Source organism: Pygoscelis adeliae, unplaced genomic scaffold (genome assembly GCF_000699105.1).
Source record: "Pygoscelis adeliae isolate BGI_AS28 unplaced genomic scaffold, ASM69910v1 Scaffold179, whole genome shotgun sequence".
In the NCBI taxonomy this organism is placed as follows: domain Eukaryota; kingdom Metazoa; phylum Chordata; class Aves; order Sphenisciformes; family Spheniscidae; genus Pygoscelis; species Pygoscelis adeliae.
Window position 1 is genome coordinate 1664887 of NW_008825612.1, and position 9497 is coordinate 1674383.

At 48.5% G+C, this 9497-nt stretch overlaps 1 long non-coding RNA gene across 1 annotated transcript; it reads right to left on the reverse strand.

Moving 5' to 3' along the window:
- Positions 1–1940: 1940 nt before the first annotated feature.
- Positions 1941–8270, reverse strand: LOC103924241. The gene is made up of 3 exons (XR_663977.1): positions 8145–8270; positions 2421–2537; positions 1941–2332 (listed from the first exon to the last, which is right to left on the reverse strand). It is a non-coding gene; the product is annotated as an uncharacterized LOC103924241 (long non-coding RNA).
- Positions 8271–9497: the final 1227 nt, after the last annotated feature.

The following is a 9497-nucleotide window of genomic DNA, read 5'->3' on the forward strand; positions in this document are numbered from 1 at the left end:
AACCACACACAGCCAAGCAGCTCTGACACCGAATTACACTGACCGAGGGTTTAAAGACATCCTTCTGTAAGAGACAAGTAAATATGCCTTGTCTCAAAATAAAAACAAAAACCTGAACATTCATCATGACTAATAGCACTGCACTGCCCTGTTTTTCCAGCCTTCCCACAATACCTGTGCTGTTTATGTTCTCCAGTTCGCAGGTTATCCTTGTTTTGAATTAGACTGTTGCCTTTTTGTTTTCATTTAAAAAAATGTCTGGATTTCACTATTTCCCTCTGTCTCCTGAACCCGTACTGGCTTCTAACTACTGATATCGCAGTTAACGTTGCTCTTCACACCTCCTGCTTTTGCCTTTCTGTCTTTTCTCCTGCACTAACACGTGCCTGAGAGCTGCGATGATACGTGCAACACACACGACTAGGATGCTCTAAGCAGGGTTACAGGAGGAATCCTACATGAAGCACGTCCCTGGCAAGCAATGGTATTTGTTCGTACTGTATAATGCTTCGGAAATAGCATCAGCCACATCTGCATGAGCAAAGCCTTTCAGAATAAAAAAATTAGGTTCTTAGATACATATCTGCCTCCAGCTGAGTGTGCGCTATTCTTTGCTTTGCTTTAAAGCTTTTAAGTGGTGATAGCCAGCGAGGCAAAGCTGGTTTCTTCACTGTCAGCCAACAGACCTGTAGGACTTTGACAGGCTTTAGATCATCTCGTACATTTGTTCAGCAATTCTGGGTCGCGAGTCACCCACAGGTGAACTGCAGGTGTATCAGTAACAGATAGTTTACAGGCTCATTAATCACATTTCCCCAGGTTATAGTGCAATCTTTGCTTTTGACCCCATTGCTGGAGCATCATCTTTTCCCTTATATTACTCTTTGGTATTTTCATGACATAGCTTTGGCAGCTATAAATCTTTCCACTTGTAGTCACCAATTTGCTGAACTTCTCTCATGTCATAGCTTGTGAAATATATATTTACATATTCTAAGGTTAATTCCCAGATTGAAATTAGACATTTCACTTAACCTGAAACACTATTACTAATGCTGAGTATTTTCATCAGGAGAACCTCTGAGGTTTTACTAGCATCTGTCAGATACATTCATTCTCTATCTATGAGAGTTATCATTGTTTTTCTGCCTTTTATATTCCACATAAAAAGAAATTACTGTCTATTCCCTAGCACCAATGTGAACCTGGCCAAACAGCAAATTAGCATGCAAAAAAGGATCAGGGAAACAGCGTGAAAGAGTCAAATGAAGTTAAGGAAACACTGATGACGGGCTGAAGAAACAATCTTTCCTGTGAGTCGTTCTGGTTTGTATTAAAATAGCAAAGTAGATACCAGCTAAGAGATAATATAAGTAAAAGATGAATGCAATTATTTAAAAAAAAAAAAAAACAACTTGCAAATCTCAGTACAGAGTGTCTTGTAAGTAGCAAGCGAGTTAAGTCTCTGAAAACCCTAAGCAAAAGGCTGTTCCCTTTGGCACTGACTCCTTCATGGTCAAAGCATTTCTCAAAGAAACTTTGTATCTGTACCTTTACAGAAAATAGCTTGCATATTACTCCTCACTGTTAGACTACTCCACTGCTCTGGGGGCTCCCCTTCCACCGGGGGTGGCATAATTTAACTGCAAAGTGATTTTGAACGTCTGTATCTACACACAGATAACTTAAATGCAGCTTTGCTTCTACAAAACACATTGCGCGCAGTCTCTGCGGGTAAGGACCTCCGTATTGCACCAGCTCTGTGTGTATGTCAAGGTACTTCATAACCAGGGGGTTAACAGCGGGGACTGCAGAGCATTATTCAAAGTACCTTCCACTCAGCTCTGAACGCATCCGCCTTTGATCACAAGTATATCTGCAATTAGTGCCTCATCTTAACATCTCAATAAGCAGTTCACGCATTCAGAAACAGACATCAGTGGGTCTAACAGCTACTTTAATTCATTTTATAAATAAGCAATTGAGAATTTTGCTCCAAGTGGCTGCTCGTGTAGCCCATTCCGTAAACGGCGTTCTCTGCAGAGTAAGGCACGATGCGATACGAATGCAGCTCTTCATAATAGAGCGACTGGGAACAGCACTCCTGTACCATAAACTTCAGCCGTTTTCGTGCATCAGAGTAAGCAGTCCTATAACACGGAGCCTCCTTAAAGTATTCATAGCTCTCCCTCTCTGTCTCTAGGTGAATCTTCCTCAACAGATTGTTAATTAATACAGACCTACGGAGATAGGCTTCAGGGTCATCCAGGAATCGGAGTTTCTGGAGAGAAAGTTTTAAAATACAAGTCCGGTCCTCGGATAGTATCAGGTGCTGGGGAGTAAAAAGCAAGCAAATTGGTCTTTAGCATCGAGGAATGAAACCAGGGGAGGATGGGATCTGGAATGAGAGAGCTACTCACTTTTGGACAATACTCATGGTAATCTTGATGTAAATGTTCTTCTTCTGCATATTTTCTCTTAAAGTAGGCTACTTTCGACGTCGTTAATGTCTTTGGTAGGCCCCGATCAGATCAGCTCTGCACAAAACAAGAAGAAAAAGAAGCTCGGTAACGCTTGCTGCCATGGTGGCTGTAACGTCACGGTCCGGGGTATGTAGGGGAAGGTCCAGAGGTGGGATGCAGCCAGGACGACACTCAGCCTCGACCTGCAGCCCTCAACCCACTGGAAAAATAATCGAGAGGCTGGCAAACGTGAAGGCATTTCTGAGCTGCCACCCTGAGGCTTGCCAGCATGGCAAGCCCTGCTCCAGAGTGACAACCACAGCACTAGGCACGTGCTGCCACTGCCGGGCAGGGTCTCCAGGTCCTACAACCAAGCGGGGTACCCCTGGCCAGCCACAGCCTCGCAGAGCAGGGCAAGAGAGATGCCCGAGCCAGGAAGGTCTCCACGCAATGCAGGAGGGACCGGGACAGGGCCACCCGTCTGCAGAACAGGGGTCCCTGCACCAGGCTGGGGTGTGTGCGGGACAAGGGATGGGGTTTAATTTCCGCACACCACACACAGAGCTCCGTGACTTCCCTGGAAAACCAATGCAGAGCATATTCACTAGATGGTAGTGTCGTCCCAGAGAAGCAGGAGAGACCCAGCTCCGTGGGAGTGTGATGGAGCTGGTTTGGTCACTGGGTTGCTTCGGTATTTCAGGGCACAGAGGATGGAGGCTCATCCTTTGGGCTAAGAGAAGGGACTATTGGGCTTTTGTCCTGTGAGAAGAGCCCAGTGGAGGTCTGCTCCCCCAGAGCAGAGCCCTGCAGAGGACCAGGGCTCTCGGCACACCTGCAGCCAGGCCTGGCTGGCTGCTCAGAGCTCAATCATCTCTATGGAAAGGTGACACGGTGATAATTCAGCATCTAACGAGATCCGTAACTTTGGTGGTATTCAGTCTGCTGAATACTGGGTCCCTATGAAAGCCAGGATTGGGTTTTGCTTTTCTATTCACTAGATAATACAAGGAGGCATGTGCATTTGTGGGTGGCATCATCATCTCCCAAACCCTCTCTTTTGTAAGAAATTTCTGTTGTTTGCTTTTAAATGCACTATATTTTAAAACTTCTTATGCTAACGTTTAAAGGCAGTCCAGGGAAAGAAAGTATCCGGAGCCACTTTTTAGAATAACTCAAAGTCAGGTCCTATGGGATATGTTTTCTTCCCCAGATTGAGATCTCCTTATGGGGGCATTTGAAACTTAGGTTTTCTGAGGAAATAAAGGACTTGGTTCTGGACTGCTTCTCTGCCACGGTAGGAAAGCCAAAAGGTATTGCACAGCCAAAACACAGACCTCATGTCACTGTTAGGATCCTGCCGTGAGGCATGGGGGGCTCCTTGAGTCTTAGCTGCAGGTGAGAGTGAAAAGATACCCACACAACTATTTCAGGGACTGGTGGCATCTCTCCTTCACTGGCAGGAAGGAGTAATGTGCTCTCCCTTCCTTCCCCTACATCAAAAACACACAAGAAGGGGTTGAAGAGGAAATCCCCTCATAAGAGAGTCTTCTTGTGTTTTCTCCCTGAATTTCAAGTCTGTGAGGATGGAGGTTTCCCATAAAGGATGTTACAAATCTGGGCAGAAAACTCTTGACCGGTGGATTAACACCTCATTGGGAGCCAGGACCCCCAGCCCTGCTCTGGGACCTGGCCCGATATGGGTTGCACAAAACAGCAGCATTTCCCGGGGAGAGGGACCATCGTTCTTGCAGTGGGACAATGTTACGTTTTGATCAGCCTGGACCACCGCGCACAGCAGAGACGCGCCCTGCACCGCCCTCGGCTCTCAAGGGCAAGGGTACGGCTGCGGTCTTCACAGCTCTGTTAGCATTGAGTAGCTGCAAACACTGGTTTAAATTCATACGCAGCAACCTTCACTGCTTGCAGGTTTTATTCTAGTATTTGAATTACACCAGAGCCTGGACATCCTGGACACTTAATTACTCTGATATTAGCTTCTCCTAGGCGAAAACCCCGCTGCTGTGTTATCTGAGCACAATCACAAATGCGTTTATCCTCCCAGTGCCGTGGGATGGGAGAACGTTACAGTTTTCCTCACACTACTCTGAGGAAGACAAAGGTACAGAAAGATGAAGCGACATTCCTGCGGCCACCCAGGCTGTCAGGGCTGGGAAAGGAGCCAAACCCAGCGTACAGGTTGATGAGCCAGCCATGGGCCCACCCTTCCCCTTCAAACCAAGCCTCTAAATGCTAAAACTTGCTCCCTAGTGGTTTTCACTGAAAAGGCTGGAAGCACAGCCCTAGCACTGCCTGTGTGCAGCGCAAGCAGAAAATCAGCCTGAGTCCAGGGGCAAGACAACCAACCACACAGCGTGCAGAGCATCACAGCTCGGTCCTTCAGCTCTGCCGGCTCCGTGCAAACCTTTCCTTTGCTGCTCCTGGCCACAGGAATTCCTCTCCCTGCCCCAGAGATGGAGGGTGACAGTGGGACCTTCAGGGTGGCCCTGGAGACACGACACCAGCAAACAGCAGGGAGCTGGGACAAGGCAAGCCGCTGGAGCGCTGGCACCCTGGCCCTGGGCGGGAGGGAGGGCTGTGTTTTAGCACATGCCACGGGCTGGGGGCTGATGCTGGCTGGCAGAAGCAGACAGAAGGAATTGTATTTTGCAGAGGGACGCGTGACCATCCTGGCAGTGGGTTCATCGAGTATCCAACTGGCACCCCCTTTCCGAGGTTATGTTCAGCACCAGCCTGGGACATACCCCTTGGGTGCATAGTGGTTGGCTGTATTTAAATTCCTAAAGACCTTACATCAGACAAAGTGGCAAAGTTATAACAACCCCCCCATAACTTGGTTTAGTAGCAAGGAAGGGAAACAACCAGCAAATGAACACCAAGAGCACCTCTGGGCTGTAAGGTGTTTAAATATGTTCCCACTTGTAAGTGAAAGGCTACGCTCTAAAAGCAAAGTAGCCACAAGCTGCTCGACATCACGCTAGCTGTTAGCAAATTCCAACAATTCCAAATCTGTAGGGCTTGGGGCACCCACTTCCCCAGCCCAGCAGCTCCCACGGGTTGTCACGAGTGGCTCAACTTCTACGTCCCCTCTCCGGGAGGGAAGGGGTGCTGCCTGCGCGCCTGCAGCAACAGGATGAGAAAGCGAACCGAACACAAGCGAGTCCCATCACAGGGCTGCTCCACAGAAGCTCAAGGTCCGCTCTTGTGTTCAGTGTAGCTGCCATCCCACCACCTCCCATCGTGTTGTCACCGTCACCTTTTGTGGCTGCTGGTGATGTCCACACATCTGTCTGTAGGTGCAGGGGAACAAGGGCATGAACTGTGCCCTTGCACTGTGCCCTTGACACCAGCACCGATGCTAAAGCCTACGAGGGGCACCTCTCCCTGCAGGAGGCTTGCAAGGACCAAGCCTTTCTCTAATACTTAGCTTGAAAGTCAGAGCAGACTGGCTCTGTGCATGCCTAAGGGCTGCTTGGCCAGGGTTACAGGCATACAAAGCTGTAGTAATGCAGCAGTGAATCAGACCCTTAGTGTTTTGTTTAAATATAAACATATTGAATCAGTGCTTTTTGTGTAGAAGGCTATTCTCGCGAGCCAAGTGTTTTGACAGTTACAGCAAGGTGGTATGAGTCACTGCCTCTGCCTCAGTCAAGCTCAGAGACAGATACATCTTAATCACATTACATTTTTTTCAGTGCTACGCCACAAGTCAAGGCACAGGGCCAAATTTCCCCACGGGGACTAACCGGCGTAGCGCTGAGTCCTGAGTGTGAGGTTTGTCCTTCCAGCCTGGATGAACCTTGGAAAAGCGCATTCAGCATCCTGCCAGCATTCAGCTGCAAGCCCTCTGCTAGTCACCAAGGACTCAGTAAAATTTGCAGCAGCGGGCAGTGCTGCCAGGGCTCGGGAGCCACAGGGCAGGGGCTGCCTGCTCACGCTGGCCAGTGTTTACACCCTGCCGGTGCATGCCTGCTCTGAATGCACGGCACATCGGAACACGGCGGCAGTAGCTGCCATTAACGCTAATGGAAGTTTGAAGCATAAATCCCACACGCGGCAGTAAGGGAATAGACGCCTCTGTCTCAAGCCTGGGTCTCTCAAACGCGGCTTCGTGAGGGCTTTAATTGTACTTTCAAAAGAGCAAAATGTGCCTGTTCCTATTTATTTCTCCAGGAATAATTACAGTGCTCTATGGCATGGTACCCACGGAGTTATTAGGCATGTTTGGACAGAGGGTTATCTTATCTAAATTGGATTGGAAATAGATTTATAGCATGGCAACTTCACAGTTGAACTGCAAATGGCAAGAAATTCTCTTCATCTGGCCCCTGCACTCCCACATCACCCCAGCGACAGGAGCCCCTCTTCGGCACGAATTAGTGCCGGGTGATCTCCACAGCGCTGCAAGCTAGCCCAGACAGGAGGCAAGACGGAGTTTAACAAATGATTGAACAGCCAGGGAAAAAAAAAAAAAGCAAAGCTCGTGCTTTTCCATCTCAAGCAACAAAGGGGAACCGCAAACCCCCGGGCCTGCACAGCAGCTCTGCCCCAGAGCTCGTACATGAGACCTGGGGAGCGTTCCCACACCTGCCTGTGCCTACACCTCTCCTACCTTTCCTTGGGAAGAAAATTCATCCCTGCCTGCTCGGTGCTGCAGTGAAAGGGGTTGTACGAGCAGGTACTATTGGTCATCTGCAGGGGGTAAGCACAGAGACTCGCTGGCCAAGCCAGACCTGCCGATGCTGCGCGCGGAAGGGGGTGAGTCAAATGTGCCGGTGCCCTGCAGGGTTTCCTCTCGCAGTGTAAGGGAGGATAATCAATATGCAAGCTAAAGCTGGCTGAGATGGAAACCATTTCTGAGCATCTCTTGCATGTACAAATAGAAAACCTGATGCTTCTGAGCACACAGAAATCGGCATTTATTATCAGCAGGAGACATGACTTCGACATGGCAGGAAATATCATCATGTCCTTGCGACCGCTGTCAAACTGCAGTGATAAATTCCCCCATCTCTAACCTTAGCAGCACTCACAATTAGGGAGTGCTCAGCTGAAACCCTCCTCTGATTTCACATGCTATGCTGCTGCATTTCCTCTCTTCCAGGGGCAGGAAAAGCGGCTGGTCCCACTGTGGGATTCCCAGTTGATAATGCAAAGCTACCAGACCACAGGCAGATGAACATGTGGATCGAACACACATGCCAGCCCCAGGATTTCACACGGACTGCCAATCGATTGCAGTCCTTCCAGAGTATCGGGTCTTACTCCTCACTCAGGCAGAGAGACCCCCCCTTTAATTGACCCATGGAAAGGTGGGGACCCACAGCCATGCTGTTGTCTGCTGGCTGGAGCCACTGGCTTTGCACTTTAAAACTGCCTTTCTTTTCGTTTGCTAATTGCTTTGCAGATCTCCCTAATTGCAAATTCTCCCTGGGCAGACGGGTGTGCAAGGCACAACCGCCTGAATAGCTCTCACGAGTGCATAAAGACACGAAACGTAATGACCGAGTGACTATTCCTGTCTCTCTCCTTGTAGTCCCCACTGCTTTTATCAGTAGAATAAAATCGTATTTCCAGCTTCACCCCCTTTCAACACTAACCCGAGTGATTTCCCTCGCTCTGAGGCAAGCCCGACCACCTGAAGTCTGCAAACTTGTTAGTTACCTGAGGATGCGGAGTCAATCTGCAAAGGGTCTTTCTGGGATAATCTCAGCAGTTCTGGTAAGATTTCCTCCTCGCACGGGCTCAGCGAGCATTTCTGGCAGCACAGCACTGCTGAACGGTTACCTGCCGTGGTGGATCAAGGAGAAACACACATGGTTCAGGTGGCAAAGTCAGGACATACGCGGCAAGTAGCTGGACCGCAAGGGAGGAGAAGTGCTATTCCAGCAGCCCCACAGGTCTTAATGACAGGAAAAATAAGAGTTCTGATGTCACATCCAATTCTCTAACTTTGACCTTGCTTCCCGGACTCCCTTTCAAACATCAGAAAAGTAAAGTAAAACATTAAGAAAAAGCATTTCAGTCTCCCAGTGGTATAGCTGTAATCCTCTCGGAGCAAATGCTGCAAAAATACAGCTTGCGCCTCTAAATATCCGGAAGTTTCCTGAGCTAGCACACGATTACTGCCCTGAACACCACCTTTAAAAACGGCACATTATTTTCTCCATTAATTCTTGTCAGCCTCGGAGGAAAGCTAAAGGGGTACTATTAAAACCACACCGTTATTTTGAGTAGTAGCATTAATTTCCTGTCACACACGCACATACACACCCACACTGCCTGCAGAGTAATACGGGTCTGGGGAAAGTCAGATTACCATTTTTATTTAACAGAATTATTGCAGCGTGTACCTTTCAGTGTTTGCCTTACATAAGGTGCAGCTTCTAGGCTGCAAGTAGATGCAGCGGTACCCGGCTGACGCCTTGCCTTCTGCGGGGAGTATTCAGCATGCTGTAGTAAGAATATTTCCCACTCCAGGGGAAAAATGATCACAGATATGCATGTGCATACCCAAACTCTGTACTTTTACATGTGTGTGCAGAGACACTCACACTTTTTATGTACATGAATAAAAATAAACAGGTCTAAATCCTGCAAGAGAGAAAGAAACAGAGAGCGTGTATGTGTGCGTAGTCATGTCTCGCAGCTACAAGACATCTATATTTAGGTAGTTGTCTCATCCAAGAGGATGATACTTCGCTAACAGGCAATGAAAGAGTAGCTACGGTTACTTTTCAGAGTCCAGCTTTGACCATAAAAAGATGATTCTGATTAAAATGACCTTTCATAAAGCATGCTAGAGTCTGGCAGAGCAGCAGGCACCTCTGCCCACAGCCCGTAGCACTGCAGGACGAGTGGCGAGCCTCCCTCTCAGCTCTTTGCCCTCTTCCGCGATGCAGCAAAGCCGAGAGCTCACCAACAAATACAAAACTTACTCCACGCCAACAGCCACCTGCTAAAGCCATTTGGGCAGATGCCGCCGGCAGAGCCCCACGCCGGCTTGCTGCCACCGAC